This window comes from Hyaena hyaena, unplaced genomic scaffold (genome assembly GCF_003009895.1).
Source record: "Hyaena hyaena isolate Hyena2069 unplaced genomic scaffold, ASM300989v1 scaffold_1520, whole genome shotgun sequence".
NCBI lineage: Eukaryota > Metazoa > Chordata > Mammalia > Carnivora > Hyaenidae > Hyaena > Hyaena hyaena.
The window spans coordinates 96,134-113,863 of NW_024082147.1; the positions used below are offsets into that span (position 1 = coordinate 96,134).

At 41.2% G+C, this 17,730-nt stretch overlaps 1 non-coding gene across 1 annotated transcript; it reads left to right on the forward strand.

The window, feature by feature from the left end:
• The first annotated feature begins 4,527 nt into the window (after positions 1 to 4,527).
• LOC120225796 lies at positions 4,528 to 4,633 on the forward strand. The gene has a single exon (XR_005526893.1). It is a non-coding gene; the product is annotated as a U6 spliceosomal RNA (small nuclear RNA).
• Positions 4,634 to 17,730: the final 13,097 nt, after the last annotated feature.

The window sequence follows — 17,730 nt, forward strand, 5'->3', positions numbered from 1 at the left end:
GGTTGTTTGTTTTTCGGGCGTGGAGTTTGGTGAGTTCCTTATAGATTCTGGATATTAACCCTTTATCTGATATGTCATTTGCAACTATCTTTTCCCATTCCGTTGGTTGCCTATTAATTTTCTGGGTTGTTTCCTTTGCTGTGCAGAAGCTTTTAATCTTGATGAGGCATGGTGACTCACTTTTAATGAAGAAAGTGATGCTGTGTTGTTGTCCAAGACTAGATCATAAAAGATGTAGGTTTTACCTAACTTCTCTCTCTTAGAATCTGTTTGCTCTATAGGGAGCCAGCCATTATGTTATGGAGCCTTGAGGAGAAGCTCACATGATGTGACTGAGGAACTCAAACCAACAACCAGCACCAACTTGCCAGTATTGTGAGTTGGCCAGTATGCATGTAGGTCTTTCAGCCCTTGAAGCCATCAGATCCCTGCATCCCTGATCTACGTTTTGACTACAACCTTGTGAGAGACCTGGAGGCAAAACAACTTGGTTAAGTTGCTCCCACAAAACTGTAAGAGATATTAATGTTTATTGTTGTTTTAAACCAGTAAATTTTGGGGCAAATTGTTATATAGCAATAGATAATATTTGTCTCCAGGGTTAGTGGTTATATTTGAGGAATATTCTTCACAACTATAAATGATTGTAATGTTTATGTATATCTTGTGTTCTAATCTGGAAAACCAGTATTGAGTGCTGTGTATAAGGCATTATTTAAATTAGAACATATTTAGGCCTGATAGTAAAAAGTGTAAGCAATAATACTATGTTATTAAATTTCTAGTTGTCTCTTTTCACTTTTGGAACCCCAATAAATACAAAGTCTCTACATGTTCAGAATAGCTTTTCTATAGGGATGGTAGGTAAGAGAACAAATTGCTGAGTAAGAATTAAAGCATCATAATAAAGTTACTTTCTGGGGAATTTTTCCATAGTAGCAAATCAAGGCACAAAGATGGAGGACCCCGCTTGGCCAAGTGACATGATGAGAAAGAAGTAGAAGGAAACTGCCTTTTCTCCAGGAAAACTTCATAGGCTTCTAACCAGTTGCATGTTAGGCTCATTATACTAATTTTGTTCTTACAAACTAGATTTCAAGTCCGTATAAATCATTTTCTTGTTTATACTTTTTTAATATAAATGTTTATTTATTTTTGAGAGAGAGAGGAGCCGAGCACCTGAGCCCAAGCAGGGGAGGGGCGGGGGGGGGGTAGACATAGAATCTGAAGCAGGCTCCAGCCTCTGAGCTGTCAGCACAGAGCCTGATGTGGGCCTTGAACTCACGGACCGTGAAATCATGACTTGAACCAAAGTCAGACGCTTAATCCACTGAGCCACCCAGGCGTCCCTCTTGTTTATACTTTTGAAGCGCCAAGAACTCAGGTGCTCACTCAGTAATAAATGTCTGGTTAATAAATGTCTGGTTAATAAATGCCCCTATCACCACAGCTGGCTCCCTAGCTACCTACTTGTGCTTATGTGCCCCTCACCTTCAGCTTTCAGAACTAGTTACAGTTTATTGTTGTTACAAGACACAAATCCTCCTACACACACTGAATGATCACACATAGCAATGCATACTAACCTTCCTTTTTGCTTTCAGTGAACTAAGAAATTTGATTCTCAGCACAATGCCATGCTTTGCAGCCCCTTTGCAAAAGGGCTTTCAGATTAGCACTTCTGACATCAGCAGAAGAAAGCTGCACAGATGTTTCCAACTCAGTGTGTCCATCTTCAGTGCCTCTTCTGCAGCCTTTCCATTCAGTCCATAATTTCAACAGAAAGTTTGTTAAATTAGCCCTTCAAAATACATGATAATTAATAATTTTAAATGATTTAAACTGTAAGTACTAGGAACAAATAAGCACTTGATAATGGATATTGTAAGAATTTCCCCTCAAAAGATCATTAGTATTTCCCTACAACTACTTGTGTTTTTCTCAGAGCATCCATTTTCTCTGAAAACCAAGGAAAAGTTAAAAGAACAGGAATAAATACCTGAACAAGCAGGGTGTTGTTCTCCTTGACCACAGGCATGTTCTTGGTGCCTTTTACACACACTGTGTGTCCTTGTGTGAGAACACACACCTTAGGGGGAAAATGAACAGGTATGGATGGTAATATTCAATGGGTGGAAATTATTCTCAAGCTGACAAAGTTAAGATTCAACCATAAAACCCTTGATTTCAGGGAATACAAAATACAGAAGCTTTTTGTGTCAGGAGAGAATTTTATAAGTAAGAATCACAGTGGGAATTAATGCTTAATCATAATCATAATAACAATTGTGACAGTGATTTTTAAAAATCATGAAAATAACATGCTCCTTGCCCCAAATTTGAAGTCCTTTCTCATTAAGTGGAAATGAGACCATCTTACTTAAGTAAGATGAAGGAACCCTGGAAAGATTTCTTTGTTAAGCAAAGGAACTTTGGAGAACATAAGATGGGGGTAGATAATAAATGTTTGGGGACTGTAAGTACACATTGCTATGTTAATAAAGCTAAGTCACTCACATTCAGCTCCATTTGGAGTTTTGACAATTGACATGAAAAGAAATGAGCTGTGGCCAAGGGAAGAAGAGGTGAGGGTCACAGGGAGTGTGGTGCTGAGGAGAACACTCAGCAGAGGTGATGAAAGGCAGATTTGTAGATGCAAAAAAAGGAAAACCTAATGGGGAGATAGGAGATGCCAGATTGAGGGACATATTTGGTCACTGGAAACTTTGTCTCAGTGGTGCCAAGGCTGGACAGGGGTAGTGGTAGCAAGGGAACAGGTGTCAGAAGGTTTCAGTCTGTGACCTCAGGATAGGCGCCTCTCTCTCATCGCCTCTTCAAGCCAAGAACCCACAGGGTTATCTAAGCACGCTCTGATCTTGTAGTGGGAGCGTTATGCATTTTGTTCTTGCTTTGATCCAAGAGATTAGTGTGCTCTTCACCACGTTTTCCATGAAGAAGGTGGGGACAGACAGGATTTAGAGGAAACCCGGGGGGACCCGCCTACCAGATGCTATCTCTGGAGGCAGAGAGCATTCTAGCTCCCTTCCCGGCCTCCCCATAAAGTGAAACTGCAGAAAGCCAGGACAGGAACCAGTTCCCAGCCTGTGTCTGCACAAGGACACTCTATAGCAAACACAGAGCCTGGGAGACCGTTCTTGGGCCCAGAGCTTTTTAGAGTTTTGTGTGTTACCAGGCAGTCTTAGTCACCACATGATACCTCCTCTCAGACTTTTCATCAGCCAGTCAGTCAACACACATTGAATACCCACAGAATGTACAATCAGTGCTAAGTGTTCAATCATATTAAAGGCTTAATATCATAGGCCACGTTTCTTTCTACTTTCTTTGGCTTTGCCCAAGTGCACAGTGGCCAGAGAATCTTTATTTATACCACTTCAAGGGTGCCATTATAATAGAAGCTGCCTCTGAAAATGCAGCAGTTAATGTCATATAGAGCAAAATGAAATGAAAAGAACAAGCAAGGGTTTTGGCATCAAAGCTAGAATTCAAATCTGATCCAGCCCCAGCTGAGAGATATTGGACCAGCCACTTGACCTCTGAATGTTTTCCCTTCATCTGTAAAATTAGGATACTGTTGTTGATGATGTTGATCCCTAGCTCCTAGTGTTATGAATAACACATACAGTGTGAAGGGTAAAGTGTGTATCAGCTGTTCTTGCTGTAACTCAGGGTTGGAGTCCTTGGTCCCATGGAAGCCTGGATCTGCTATTTCTGGCCCACAGCAGAGCTTCCTGGAGGTGAGCACAAGAAGTTTTCTGTGAATTTGGTGGGTGCAGACAACCTCAGGTTCCAAGGAAAGCCATCTCCAGACCCCTCTAGTAGCCCTGATGGATGGTAGGGGCTTCTGTGCAGATGTTGTGGTGCAGGATCATGCTTAGTGTCTTGAAGGCTTATGCAAAATAAGCTCTACATTAGTTTCTAGAAATTGCAAACTGCTGCAGAGCTCTAAGACTAGATTTAATAGTTTTGAAACCTTGATCAATTGAAGGAAACGAAAACACACTATTTAAAGACTACCAGTTATTTTCTTCTTTTATGAGGGGGTAAAGTCTGAATTAGTAATTTTTCTTTTGAAAAAAGGAAAACAAAACAAAACAAAAAACTCTCTCCAAAGATAAAGCCAAGATTCTACTCTGGAATGGAGTTTAAAACAATGCAGAATTTTTTAGTTTTCTACAAAAATGCCAAGGTGGTCTTTACTGTGGGTAGAATTGCATTTCTTCATTGATGTATTGATTCATTCACTTATTCATTTAACTAGGATGCACTGAGCTACTATGTGCCCACCATTCCTCTACGTCCTGAGTGCTACCCTCATGAAGCTCACTCACAATCCAGTGAGGGGAGCAGACACCAATCAGACAATCATGTCACTCATGCTGGGTACTGTGCAGTCAAGGGGTTGTGTGACAGAGAATGTGTCTGGTCTTGGAAGGCTTCCCTGAATAAGTGACTTTAAGCTAAGATCTGCAGCATGGGTCAGACTTTATAGTGAGAAGAGGGTGAGTATTCACTTCAGCAGCACATAGACTAGAACTGGAACAATACAGTGAAGATTAGCATAGTCCCTGTATGAGAGTGACATGCACCTAGTAACATGTTCTGTATTTTTGCATGACAACACAAATGTATTTAATGCTATTCAGCTGTATACTTAAAATGGTTTAAATGGTACATTTTATGTTGTGTCTATTTTACTATAATAAAGGGGGATGGTGTTAAGAAGGTTCTACTGCAAGCAGAAGGAATAACAGGTAGATGTGTCTAGTGAGACATTTGAGAGCAAAGCCAGCAAAGCTGGTCTGTCAAGATTTGAGGGAGGTGGTCTGTGGCCCAAGATGAAGGTGGAGTTGCAGGCAGGAGCCATGTCAAACCTGGATATTGATGATGATCTGTGTCATGAAAACAGTGGGAGATTGTGGAAGGCTTTCATCAAGGCAGTGATGTCTTTGTATTTCAAAAAATCACACTGGGTCACCTGGGTGGCTCTGTCAGTTGAATGTTGACTCCTGATTTTTGCTCTGGTCATGATCCCAAGGTCTATGGGACCGATACCACAGCTGGGCTCTGTGCTGAGCCTAGAGCCCGCTTAAGATGTTCTCTCTCTCTCTGTTTCTCTCTCTCTCTCTCTCCCTCTCTCTCTCTCTCTGTCCCTTGCTCCCTGCTTATGCTCTTATGCTCGCTCTCTCAAATTAAAAAACCTAAATAAATAAAAATCACTTTGGACTAGTATGGAGACCAAGTGGAGGAGCAGCAGATGAGGCTGATCAGTTAGGAAGCTGTCAGTGTTTTTCAAGATGAAGATACCCAAAGCCAGTTGAACGAGGGCCTTAGGGATGGAGAAGAGTGGATAGATTTGAGAAAAATTCAGAGGGTATATGGCCGAACTGGTGGGTTGCTGAGGGGTAAGGGAAGGTGACCTAAGAGAGATTTCTAGTTTCTTGATAGATGGTGGTGCCGATGACTGGGACAGGAAGCACAGAGACAAGGAGTTTGTAGAGGTGGGTCACAGTTCTTGTTTTTGACATGATGACTCTGTGGGCCTCAGGATCTTTGCTGCTGCCAGTACAAGAACTCCTCTACATGGACATTGACCCAGGGTTCACTGAGGCTCACACTAATTTCTGACAGTCTTCAGTGATACTGCCTGGCTCACAGCACAGTGCTGTTCCCTGAGGCCTATCTGTCACATGCCTCACACCACTGAGAAGTACTTGATGAGAAGTATCATGACCACTCCCAAGAGAAAACAGATGGAACGCCCTGTCTGCCTCATGCAGCAGGCTGACCTGCTCCCCTGGGCAGCTGACAAAAACAATTTCTTCTCCTTCTTATGGCTGCTCCCAAGAAGCTACATTGGCATTGTGACAGAATCTTGACTAAACCATATGTGGTGTGGGTGGCAGATAAAATGGGTTTGTGTATACACAGGTGGGATGCCATCTGTGTGTCCAACTCTGTTCCTTTATATCCAAGGATGAACCATCATGAGGGCTTCTGAAATGTCAGCATATCACACAGATTCTGGGCAATGAATAACTGAAGTGAAGTCTCATGTCTAGTCACGGGCTTGAGTCCTTGGAACAGCTGCCTTTTCATTTGATGATTTTGGAAAATAAAAAACTGCACATAGGAGATCAATCCAGGCAGAAGTAACATTGTATTTTTGAGCTTCTCTCCTTCCTGCCTCTAGCCTCTCCATAATCCTGGCACTGTCTCAAACTCATTCTGAAGGAACTCCACTCTTTATTCATGTTCCGCTGATGAAAGATATGTAAAGGCTTCAACAGAACGACCAAATGTCAAGAAAACAACATTTTAAAAGGCTCTAACTTTAGGACATACCACCTAGAACAAAGCATGTTTAAATGCCTACGATTAGTCACACATGCCTAAAGAAGTAAACACTGGCTGGCTTGAATGGCAACTTTGAGTTATACTCACAGACTAAGTTCTCCCACAGTATACAAAGTGTACAGGCCAAATTCTGTGGTAAGATCAGAAATTGATGCTCTGGATGTGACTGGTCATAAATGATTTAAAAGTAGATATGAGTATGAGATAAACCCTTGGGTTCAATGGTAAATATGTACAGAGGGAAACTTGTTAAATCTTGGCTGACAGATCACAATTAAGATGACCTTTATGTGTCCTTGAAAAAATACAGTATGATGTAAGTGAGGGTTACATATAAATATAAATATTATTAACATGACTAAGGAAAGATTCTACTATGAAAACAGAAGGGTGATAGTGCACCTGGAGTTTGGAAAGAGGGTCAAAAGGTAAGAACACATGGGGATTTGCCTTTGTTCCAATTCCATACTCACCAAGCACAATTCTTTTATTTAATTTGTCTCTGAATGTTAGCTTTGCTGCAGGTAGAAGAGGTACCAAAAAACTGGTACAATCATTCTCCATCACCTAATCAAAACATTCTTTATTGTAAATTGCTACATTGTTACTCAGATTTATATAAACTCTTTGGTAAATTTGGTTCATGCTAGTCAGTTCCATAACCTTGAAACTGTTTTGATCTTTCTTGTGAGCCTACAATCTGTGGAGTGACAGTACATTTTAGACTTGCCAGATAACAGTATTTTGGTTTACAAAGAACATTTTGAATTTGACCATTTGGCCTATCTAAATTCCCATTCCATATCAGGGTTGGTTTAAGTATTCCCTTACGTATGACTCTTAGACAAAAACTCAGTCTTTGTAATGTAACTATCCCCTTTTACCTCTTCTACAACATAGTGTCCCAAAGTATGAAGCTTCTTGTATAATAAGGAATTTGCCTAGCCTTTTCTCTTGTTCCTGGGAATGAGATTAACTCCTAGGAATTTCCTGGGTAATAGGAATTTGTTACTCATGGGCCCCTTGGATTGCATAAGAGTTTATCTTATGACTCAGAATGGAGGCTGGTCACTAGAAAGACCAGCCATGTGATTGCAGGTTTAGAGCTTTGAGCCAGCCTGACCTCTTAGGAGGAGAGAAAAGCTTGATATAGAGTTTAATCACATGGCCAATGATTCCATCAATTATGACTATGTGACAAAATCCCAGTAAAAATTCTGGACACTGAAGTTTGGTAGAGCTTCCTGGTTGGTGAATATATTGATGTGCTGGGAGGGTGATGTGCCCTCATTCTCTGGGCAAAGGGCATGGAAGCTTTGTGTTTATGACTCATCCAGACCTTGCCCTATGTATCTTTTCATTTGTCTTGCCCTGATTTGAATCTTTTATAATAAAACTGTGTTTTTAAGTACAGTGATTTCCTGAACTCTGTGAGTTGATCTAGTGAATTAGTAAAACAAATGTGGAGAGTGGGCATGGGAACTTCCTGGACTTGTAGTCATTTGGTCAGAAGTGCGGATGGCCTGGGGATCCTTGAATTTGTGACTGGCATCTTAGGGGGGACAGTCTTGTTGGGGACCATGCCCTCTAACCTGTGGAGGCTGATGCTAACTCCAGGTGTTTGCATCAGATTTGAACTGAGTTGCCATATACAAAGGCTTACTCATGGCAGAGACAAACATACACTGCCCTGGTGTTCTCTGGATTCTTTCTGGGCCACATCCCCCAGGCAAACTCAGTTTCTCTTATCTTCATTTCATTTCTTCATGTCTTCTTTTGTCTCTAGAGGCACATGTGTCCTGGGAGAGACTCATAAATGTATAAGCTGACATTTTTGGTTATTGCTACAGCATTGAAATAGCTTATAACTTTTTAAGTAAAAAGTCAAAATTTCTTAAGAGGCCTGAAAATCATATTTTCAACAACTGATGTTTGCTCCTCCAATATATGGGCTGTTATCCAGGATGATGTTGAACCTGAGGGATCCCAATACCCTTCTCTAAAAAATTAATTCCAGTATCAAGCATTGAAGGGGACATACAGTACTACCTGTGACCACAGAAACTCTGCTGCCTTAAGAAACAAACTTCAGCCAACTTGTCATTCAGAGGAGGCGGAGTTGGGGATCAGCTCTCTCCCCTGCCTCTCACTACTCATCTCAGCCTGCCACACAAAATTCCTTGAGAGCATAGTGTCTGCTGAAGGCTCTTCTGCTCCACCTCTGGGGTATCTATTATACTTGGGAGTAGCATATGCTCCTGTGGCAGCAGCTGCCATCCTCCACCTCAGACCTGGTACAGATTTCTCAACCCTGGCTGCAGGTTAGAATCACCAGCAAAGGTTTGATAAAATGCCACAGCTGTCCCTACCTTCAGAAAATCTTGCTTTTCCAGCCTAGGTTATTCTGATTCTGCTGGACATGGCCTCACAAGGCACTGTGCCCTGCCAATTCCCTGCAGCCTGCTGGCTTGGTTAACACCAGGAGGGAATGTCTTTGTCTGGCTACATCTCCTGATGCACTCATAGGCTGGGCACATTCTGTCTCATTCTTTGCTTTTGCTGCTAGAAAGAGAGCTGTCAGTTTGAAGTCCTTCATCTAGTTTTGCAGTTTCAGTGAAGCATCTCTAAATTAATATTAAGAAAACCCACAACTACATTATTTAATGAGAACTCAACACAGTGCTGAAGATTTTATATGCATTTTCTTTTTCTTAGCCTTTTTGTTGTGAAATATGACACACATACTTTACAGAACAAATATATACATCTGAGAGAAGTATCACAAAGCAAACACTCACTTAAGTGTTGCTTATATTTAAAAAGAAATATACTGGCTCTACTAATAATGACTTTGTATTTGAGTCTTGGTCACAGACCCAGCAAGCGACACTTTAGATTTATAGGTTTGGAGATTTCTGCTCCTTTGTTAATTACTCTCCCAACCACTGTTCTACACAGGATAGATACATATTGACCATATCCTGTTAATTATTAAATATTTACCTAAGTAATACTGTGAATTTAATCCTGGGAAAAGTCTTAGAAGACTATTATTATTAGGCCATACTTGGTAAAAAGTTAGCTCTAGTTAACCTCTTTTACTTTTTAAACAAAGTTTTAATACTCAATCACTTAGTACGTTCTCCCAATCATAAGGCTTGACAGGAGAAAGATCAGTCTTTTTTTTTTAATAGTTTAGTGTCAAGTTGGTTTCCATATAACACCCAGAGCTCATCCCAACAAGTGCCCTCCTCCATGCCCATCACCCTTCCTTCCCCTCCCCCACACTCCCATCAGCCCTCAGTTTGTTCTCAGTATTCAAGTCTCTCACGGTTTGCCTCCCTCCCTCTCCCCCACTGTTTTTCCCCTTCTTCTCCCCCATGGTCCTCCGTTAAGTTCCTCCTAATCCTCCTGTATGAGCAAACATGTGGTATCTGTTCTTCTCTGCCTGACTTATTTCGCTCAGCATAACACCCTCGAGGTCCATCCATGTTGCTACACATGGCCAGATTTCATTCGAGAAAGATCAGTCTTGAGGATTCAGGTGACATCTTCTGGGACGCTGACCCCCCACCCTTACCTCCATCCACTCAGCAACAAAGGGTGCCTGCTCTGTGCTGCATTTGGGGGCACTTCACTGAGTGCTTGTGGCTGAGCTCTCAGGTAGAAAAGACAAGAGTGATGTCAGACTCCTGGTGTTTCATCCTATGTTCAATATGTATGACAAGACGCAAGGCAGTGGAAAATAGAGGGATGGAAAAGGAATGCCTGGCAAATGCAAACCAAGAAAGCTGAATGGAAATCCTAATATTAGAATAACTCTAAACTCTGATTTTTTTGTTGCAAACAGCAAACATTTCCAACCGCATCTGCCACTTGCATTTCTCAGTCCTGACGTTCACCCAGAGAGGAGTCCTTGCATTCTGATTCATTTTCAAAGGGTCTTGTAAGAAAGTTTAAGGTTCTTCTCTCTGCTTTTGGGTAAACAATGCCAGGCTGTGACATAGATGCTCTCCTAGGGTGAGGCCAGTGAGAGAAGGCTCAGCTCTGACCTGATCCTGAGGCATTGTCACTGATTCTGTTTTCACCTAGACTCTATTCACAGCTGTGCTCATGAGCAATTCCTCAGAGTCAGATAGTATATGTGTTAAAAAGAAGCAACAAGCCCCAAATGGAATCTTTTCCTCTCCTGTCCAGACACCCCCATTTCCACCACAACTCCCAAGCACACCAAGACTAAATTATAGGTTCAACATATCCCAAACATGACTTTTTAAAAAAATTTTTTAAATTTTTAATTTTTTAAATAGTTTATTGTCAAGTTGGTTTCCATATAACACCAGTGCTCATCCCAACAAGTGCCCTCCTCCATGCCCATCATTCCCCTTCCCCTTCCCCTCGCCCCAACCCATGAGTCCTCAGTTTGTTCTCAGCATTCAAGAGTCTCTCATGGTTTGCCTCTCTCCCTCTACCCCACTATTTCCCCCATTCTTCTTCCCCACAGCCCTCCGATAAGTTCCTCCTAATTCTCCTATACGTACAAACATATGGTAGTTGTCCTTCTCTGCCTGACTTATTTCACTCGGCATAACACCCTCAAGGTCCATCCATGTTGCTACGCATGGCCAGATTTGATTCCTTCTAATTGCCATGCAGTATTCCATTGTGTAGATAAATCACATCTTCTTGATCCATTTGTCCGTTGATGGATACTTAGGCTCTTTCCATGTTTTGGTTATTGTTGAGGGTCCTGCTATAAACATTGGGGTACATGTGCTCCTATGCCTCAGCACTCCTGTATCCTTTGGGTAAATTCCTAGCAGTGCTCTTGCTGGGTCATAGGGGAGTTCTACTGTTAATTTTTTGAGGAACCTCCACACTGTTTTCCAGAGGGGCTGCACCAGTTTATTTTCCTACCAACAGTGTAAGAGGGTGCTCGTTTCTCCACATCCTCACCAGCATCTAGAGTCCTGTGATTTGCTCATTTTAGCCACTCTGACCAGCATGAGGTGGTATCTCAGTGTGGTTTTGATTTGTATTTCCCTGATGAGGACGGATGCTGAGCATCGTTTCATGTGTCTGTTAGCCATCTGGATGTCCTATTTGGAAAAGTGTCTGTTCATGTCTTCTGCCCATTTCTTCACTAGATTATTTGTTTTTTGGGTGTGGAGTTTGGTGAGTTCCTTATAGATTTTGGATATTAACCCTTTATCTGATATGTCATTTGCAACTATCTTTTCCCATTTTTTCGGTTGCCTGTTAGTTTTATGGATTGTTTCCCTTGCCGTGCAGAAGCTTTTTATCTTGATGAGGTCCCAATAGTTCATGTTTGCTCTTGATTCCCTTGCCTTTGGGGATGTGTCAAGTAAGAAATTGTGGCAGTTGAGGACAAGGAGGTTGTTCCCTGCTTTCTTCTCCAGGGTTTTGATGGTTTCCTGTCTCAAGTTCAGGTCCTTTATTCATTTTGAGTTTATTTTTGTGTGTGGTGTGAGAAAATGATCTAGTTTCATTCTTCATGTTGCTGTCCAGTTCTCCCAGCATCATCTGTTAAGGAGGCTGTCTTTTTTCCATTGGATACTCTTTCCTGATTTGTCAAAGATTAGTTGGCTGTATCCCTTTGGGTCCGATTCTGAGTTCTCAATTCTCTTCCATTGGTCTATATGTCTGTTTTTGTGCCAATACCATACTGTCTTGATGATGACAGCTTTGTAGCAGAGGCTAAAGTCTGGGATGGTGATGCCTCCCCTTTTGGTTTTCTTCTTCAATATTACTTTGGCTATTCAGGGTCTTTTGTGGTTCTATACAAATTTGAGGATAGTTTATTCTAGCTTTGAGAAGTATGCTGGTGCAATTTTGATTGGGATTGCATTGAATGTGTAGATTGCTTTGGGTAGTAATGACATTTTAACAATATTTATTCTTCCAATCCATGAGCATGGAATGTTTTTCCATTTCTTTGTGCCTTTTTCAATTTCCTTCATAAGCGTCCTATAGTTTTCATCATACGGATCTCTTATATCTTTGGTTAGGTTGATTCCTAGGTATTTTATGTTTTTTGTGCAATTGTGAATGGGATCAGTTTCTTGATTTCTCCTTCATTATTGGTGTATAAAAATGCAACCGATTTCTGGATGTTGATTTTGTACCCTGCAACTTGGCTGAATTCTTGGATCAGTTCTAGTAGGCTTCTGGTGGAGTCTGTCGCGTTTTCTAGGTAGAGTATCATGTCATCGGCGAAAAGGGAAAGTTGGACTTCTTTGCCAAGTCTGATGCCTTTTATTTCCTTTTGTTGTCTGATGTCTGATGCTAGGACTTCCAGCACTATGTTCAACAACAGTGGTGAGAGTGGACATCCCTGTAGTGTCCCTGATCTCAGGGGGAAAGCTCTCAGTTCTTCCCCATTGAGGATGATGTTAGTTGAGGGCTTCTCATAGATGGCTTTTATGATGTTTAAATAAGTTCCTTCTATCACCTCTTTCTCGAGGGTCTTTATCAAGAAGGGATGCTGTATCTTGTCGAATGCTTTTTCTGCATCTATTGACAGGATCGTATGATTTTTATCTTTTCTTTTGTTAGTGTGATGTATCACACTGATTGATTTGCAAATATTGAACCAGCCCTGTGACCCAGGAATGAATACCACTTGATCATGGTGGATAATTCTTTTTATGTGCTGTTGAATTTGATTTGCAAGGATCTTGTTGAGGATTTTTGCATCTGTATTCATCAAGTATATTGGCCTATACTTCTTTTTTGCTGGGTCTCTGTCTGTCTTGGGAATCAAAGTGATGCTGGCTTCATAAAATGAGTCTGGAAGTTTTTCTTCGATTTCTATTTTTTTGAATAGTTTAAGAAGAATGGGTATTATATCTGTTTTAAATGTCTGATAGAATTCTCCAGAGAAGCTATCTGATCAAGGGCTCTTATTTGTTGGAGATTTTTTATAACTGATTCGATTTCCTTACTTGTTATGTGTCTGTTTAGGTTTTCTATCTCTTCCCATGTAAATTTTTGTAGTGAGTGTGTGTTTAGGAATTTGCCCATTACTTCTAAGTTGCCCAGCTTGTTGGCATATAGTGTTTCATAGTATTCCCTGATAATTGCTTGTATTTCTGAGGGGTTGGTTGGTATCAGTCCATTTTCATTCGTGATTTTGTCTATTTGGGTGCTCTCTCTTTTCTTTTTGAGAAGCCTGGCTAGAGGTTTGTCAATTTTGTTTATTTTTTCAAAAAACCAACTCTTGGTTTCATTGATCTGTTCAAGTGTTTCTTCGGTTTCTATATTGTTTATTTCTGCCCTGATTTTTATTATTTCTCTTCTCCTACCATGTTTGGGGTGCTCTAGTTCCTTTAGGTGCACTGTTAAATTTTACACTTGCACTTTTTCTAATTTCTTGAAATAGGCCTGGAGTGCAATGTACTTTCCTCTTAGGACTGCCTTTGCTGCATCCCATAGAGTTTGGATTGTTGCATTCTCCTTTTCATTTGTTTTATATATTTTTTAATTTATTCTCTAATTGCCTGATTGGCCCATTTGTTCTTTAGTAGGGTGAAGAACAGTCAATCTGAAATGTACTCAGCATCACTTAGTGAGCTAATCTGCATGATACAAACCCTGTTGGGCCTTTCCTCCCAGCCTGAAACAATCCTTTTGTTTTCTTTTCCTAGTAACTTTCTTGCCAGATCCACCTTCCAGTAAAACACCTTCAAGGTGTACAACTGTTCCAGTATCTTGTGCTTGCTAGGTGGAATGTTGCCTAATTAGTGAATCACTCAGTAAAGCCATGAGATCTTCAAGTTCACTTGGTTGAATTGTGTTTTTTTAACAGTGTTATATTAAACTCTGGAGTCAGCAGGGGCACATGTTGGTTGACCTGGAAACAGAAATGGATCTACCTGAAGTCTCCACCATGAAGGAGGGAAGACTGACTAGGACAGTCGTCCAGGAGGTGGCACTGTGGGACGTTGCTTGGCAGAGGGTGTCTGCAAAGAAGTGAATTCTGCAGAAAAAGGTTAGTTGCTTGGTCTAAAAAGTTCACCTTTCTCTTCCTTTCCCTTTTAACTAGAGAAAGAGAAGAATACATACAGAGAAACAGATTAACTTGAGGGAGGAAAAGAATCCATGTTTAAGATGTTGATCTTTGTGAATTCAGTCTTTAGGATTACTCCTCCCTTTGCAAATCACTTAACTTCCTACACCATGGAACCCCTGGGTCAGACCTCAGAGGGAGCCTTCCTTTGCACTCATATTCCTCAGAACACTTGAACTGGGTTTATGATACTATTTGAATTTTTTAAATTTTTAAAAATTTTAAAGTTTATTTATTTTGAGGGAGAGAAAGAGTGTGAGCAGGGAAGGGGCAGAGAGAGAGGAAGAACCCAGAATCTGAAGCAAGCTCCAGGCTCTGAGCTGTCAGCACAGAGCCCAACACGGGGCTCAGATCATGACCTGAGCTGAAGTCAGATACTTAACCAACTGAGCCACCCAGGTGCCCCCTGAATTTTAAATATACCGAAATACATGTGCAACTGCCCAACACGTCTTTTTTGCTCTGGAGTGACTAGGATGCTTTCACACACATGGATCTGAGCAAGGGGTGAACTCCCTTCCTGTTCCTGCTTTGGGGCAGGGGTCCCAAACCTCTGTTGTTCCAATGCCTGGGGACACAGGTTTTGACATATCAATGCACAGTCTGTTTTGTTATTTGCTAAATATATTTAAAAATATGCTCACTTTCTTTTACTTAAATAAATGCATTTTTGATGAAAAAACTATATTTCTCAATCAGGTTATGTATACACATCTTTTATTAAACATTTAAAAAAAAAAAAAAAAGCCTTTGACCAGGGATACCTGAGTGACTCAGTTCGTTAAGTCTGACTCTTGATATCGGCTTAGGTCAGGATCTCATGGTTCTTGAGTTTGAGCTCCACGTTGGGCTCCATGTTAGCAGTGTGGAAACTGCTTGGATTTTCTCTCTCTCTCTCTCTCTCTCTCTCTCTCCCTCCTTTGCTCATGCTCTCTGATGAGGGAGCATAATGCAGGCTGAGGGCAAAGTACAAGCTAGCATATACACCCCACTCCCACAAGGTGGGATATGTGTAATATTTCTCAGGAGCTCCTGCCTGGTCAAGTGATAGGAAAAAATCAGTTATAAGATGGCCGACAGGACTGATAAGGAAATTACTGTCCCTGATCAAAGACTCCCACCCTGCTTCTCACGAACATTAATGAGGAATGAGGAAGCAACAGCTATAAATTTTTCCCTCTGCTGATGCTCTGGGCTCAGATCTCTGGAGAATGATCTCTGAGCTCACCGGTGTAAAATAAATCTCCTGCCTTCCAAGACCTCTGAGTGCTTCTTGGTTCTTCTGCAAGGTGATCCAGACCAGATTCAATAACACAAGAACAAAGGAAAGGACAGAAAACAGATGGTTAAACCATTAAGAGTCTCCATCAGTTTACAAATATCTTAGTACAATTACACACAAAAAAAGGGCACCATCTTATCGATAGCCTAAAGTCCAGGAACTCCCTACTGTCATATGTTAATGCTTTTCTAGAGAGAAAAACAACCTTAGCTTGATTATAGCTAGATGTCCAGTAATCTGTGAGTCTTTAGCATATGAAAATCTCTTTGGAAAATTCCCTTTGGATTTTACCTCCCCAAGTCCAAAGTATATAACCAGTCACTCTTCACAATCCCAGTGTAGCTCTTTCTGCCCTTTGGTCCTGTCCCCATGCTTTAATAAAATCACCTTTTTGCACCAAAAACTTTTTCAAGAATTCTTTCTTGGTCGTCAGCTCTGAGCCTCACCATCACCCCAAAACCCATCAGTCTCTATCTCTCGAAATAAATAAATAAACTTAAAAAAAAAAAAAAGGCTTTGGGGCACCTGGGTGGCTCAGTCAGTTAAGCGTCCAACTTTGGCTCAGGTCATGATCTCACAGTTTGTAAGTTCGAGCATTGTGTCAGGCTCTGTGCTGACAGTTCAAAGCCTGGAGCCTGCTTCAGATTCTGTTTCTCTCTCTCTCTGCCCCTCCCCCATTCACACTATCTCTCTCAAAAATAAACATTACAAAAAAAAATTTTTTTAAAGCCTTTGACCACCATTGGTCTGATTGCCACATAGTAGGCACTGGTGAAAACTAAACAAAAATTGAAAATACTGGTTACCAATTGCAATCAAGTGAAGAGACCCCTTCACCCAAGGATTCTAAAAAACTGCACCACCTGCCTGGGAATGAACAAAGCTTTTAAGGAGCCAGCCCATATTTATTGCTCTGGCATGCTGCCTGAACTTCAAGGAGGTGTCTGAAGAGATGGAAATTTTCTCCTTGGGAGGAACGTAATGTATTTTGGGACCAGTCAAAAACAAATGATATTTAAAATATTGACTTCTTGGCAGAAGTTCACAGCAGTGATATCCGATCTGTTAAAGTCATTACCTCAAGAAATGTCCTTCTGAAATGCAATATACTTATAAACAGCCCACTGTCTACTCACCTGCCTCTTTCTCTCTCAAGAAAGAAGGATGTATGGGATCTAGAATCCTCCATATCTCCATTTATCCCACTTACTCCAAGATGCACGATTCTGGTAGGGAAAAATCTGTTATAAAGTGGCCTACAGGACTGATAGGAAAATTCCCCCTTCCAGGTTCTTCTTCTCACCCTGCTTGTCACGTGCCAAGTTACTACTAATGAGAAATGCAGAAATAATAGACTATAAATTGTTCCTTCTGCTTATACTCATGCTCAGACCTCTGGAGAGTGATCTCCTTTGAGTCCACTGGTGTAAAATAAGCCTCCAGCCTTCCAAGATCTCAGAGTGCTGCTTGGTTCTTCTGCTGGGTGATCCAGACCAGATTCTATAACAATTCTAATAAAAAACTTCATCGTGGGAGCACCTGGGGGGCTCAGTCGGTTGAGTGTCGGTTCAGGTCATGATCTCAGGATTCACAAGTTTGAACCCTATGTCGGACTCTGTGCTGACAGCTCAGAGCCTGAGCCTACTTCATATTCCGTGTCTCACTTTCTGTCTCTGCCCCTCCCCTCCTTACTCTTCTTACTCTGTCTGTCTCTCTCAAAATAAATATTTTAAAAAAAATTTTAAAAACCTTCATTTTGAATGGCAACATTTCTAAGACTGTAAATTCCAAAAGTACAAATAAAGAAAAGAGAAAAATATCCTGATTAAACCTTAGTTGAGAAGAGCAGCCCCCCTCTGGCAGATGCACTGTGACCACAGTTCACCCATGAAGAACCTCAGCAGGTGCTAAAGCCAGTATGGAGGTCAGAAGTAAGGTGACCTTGGCTCTCAGCAGACTCTTGATCTTTTTTTTTTTTTTT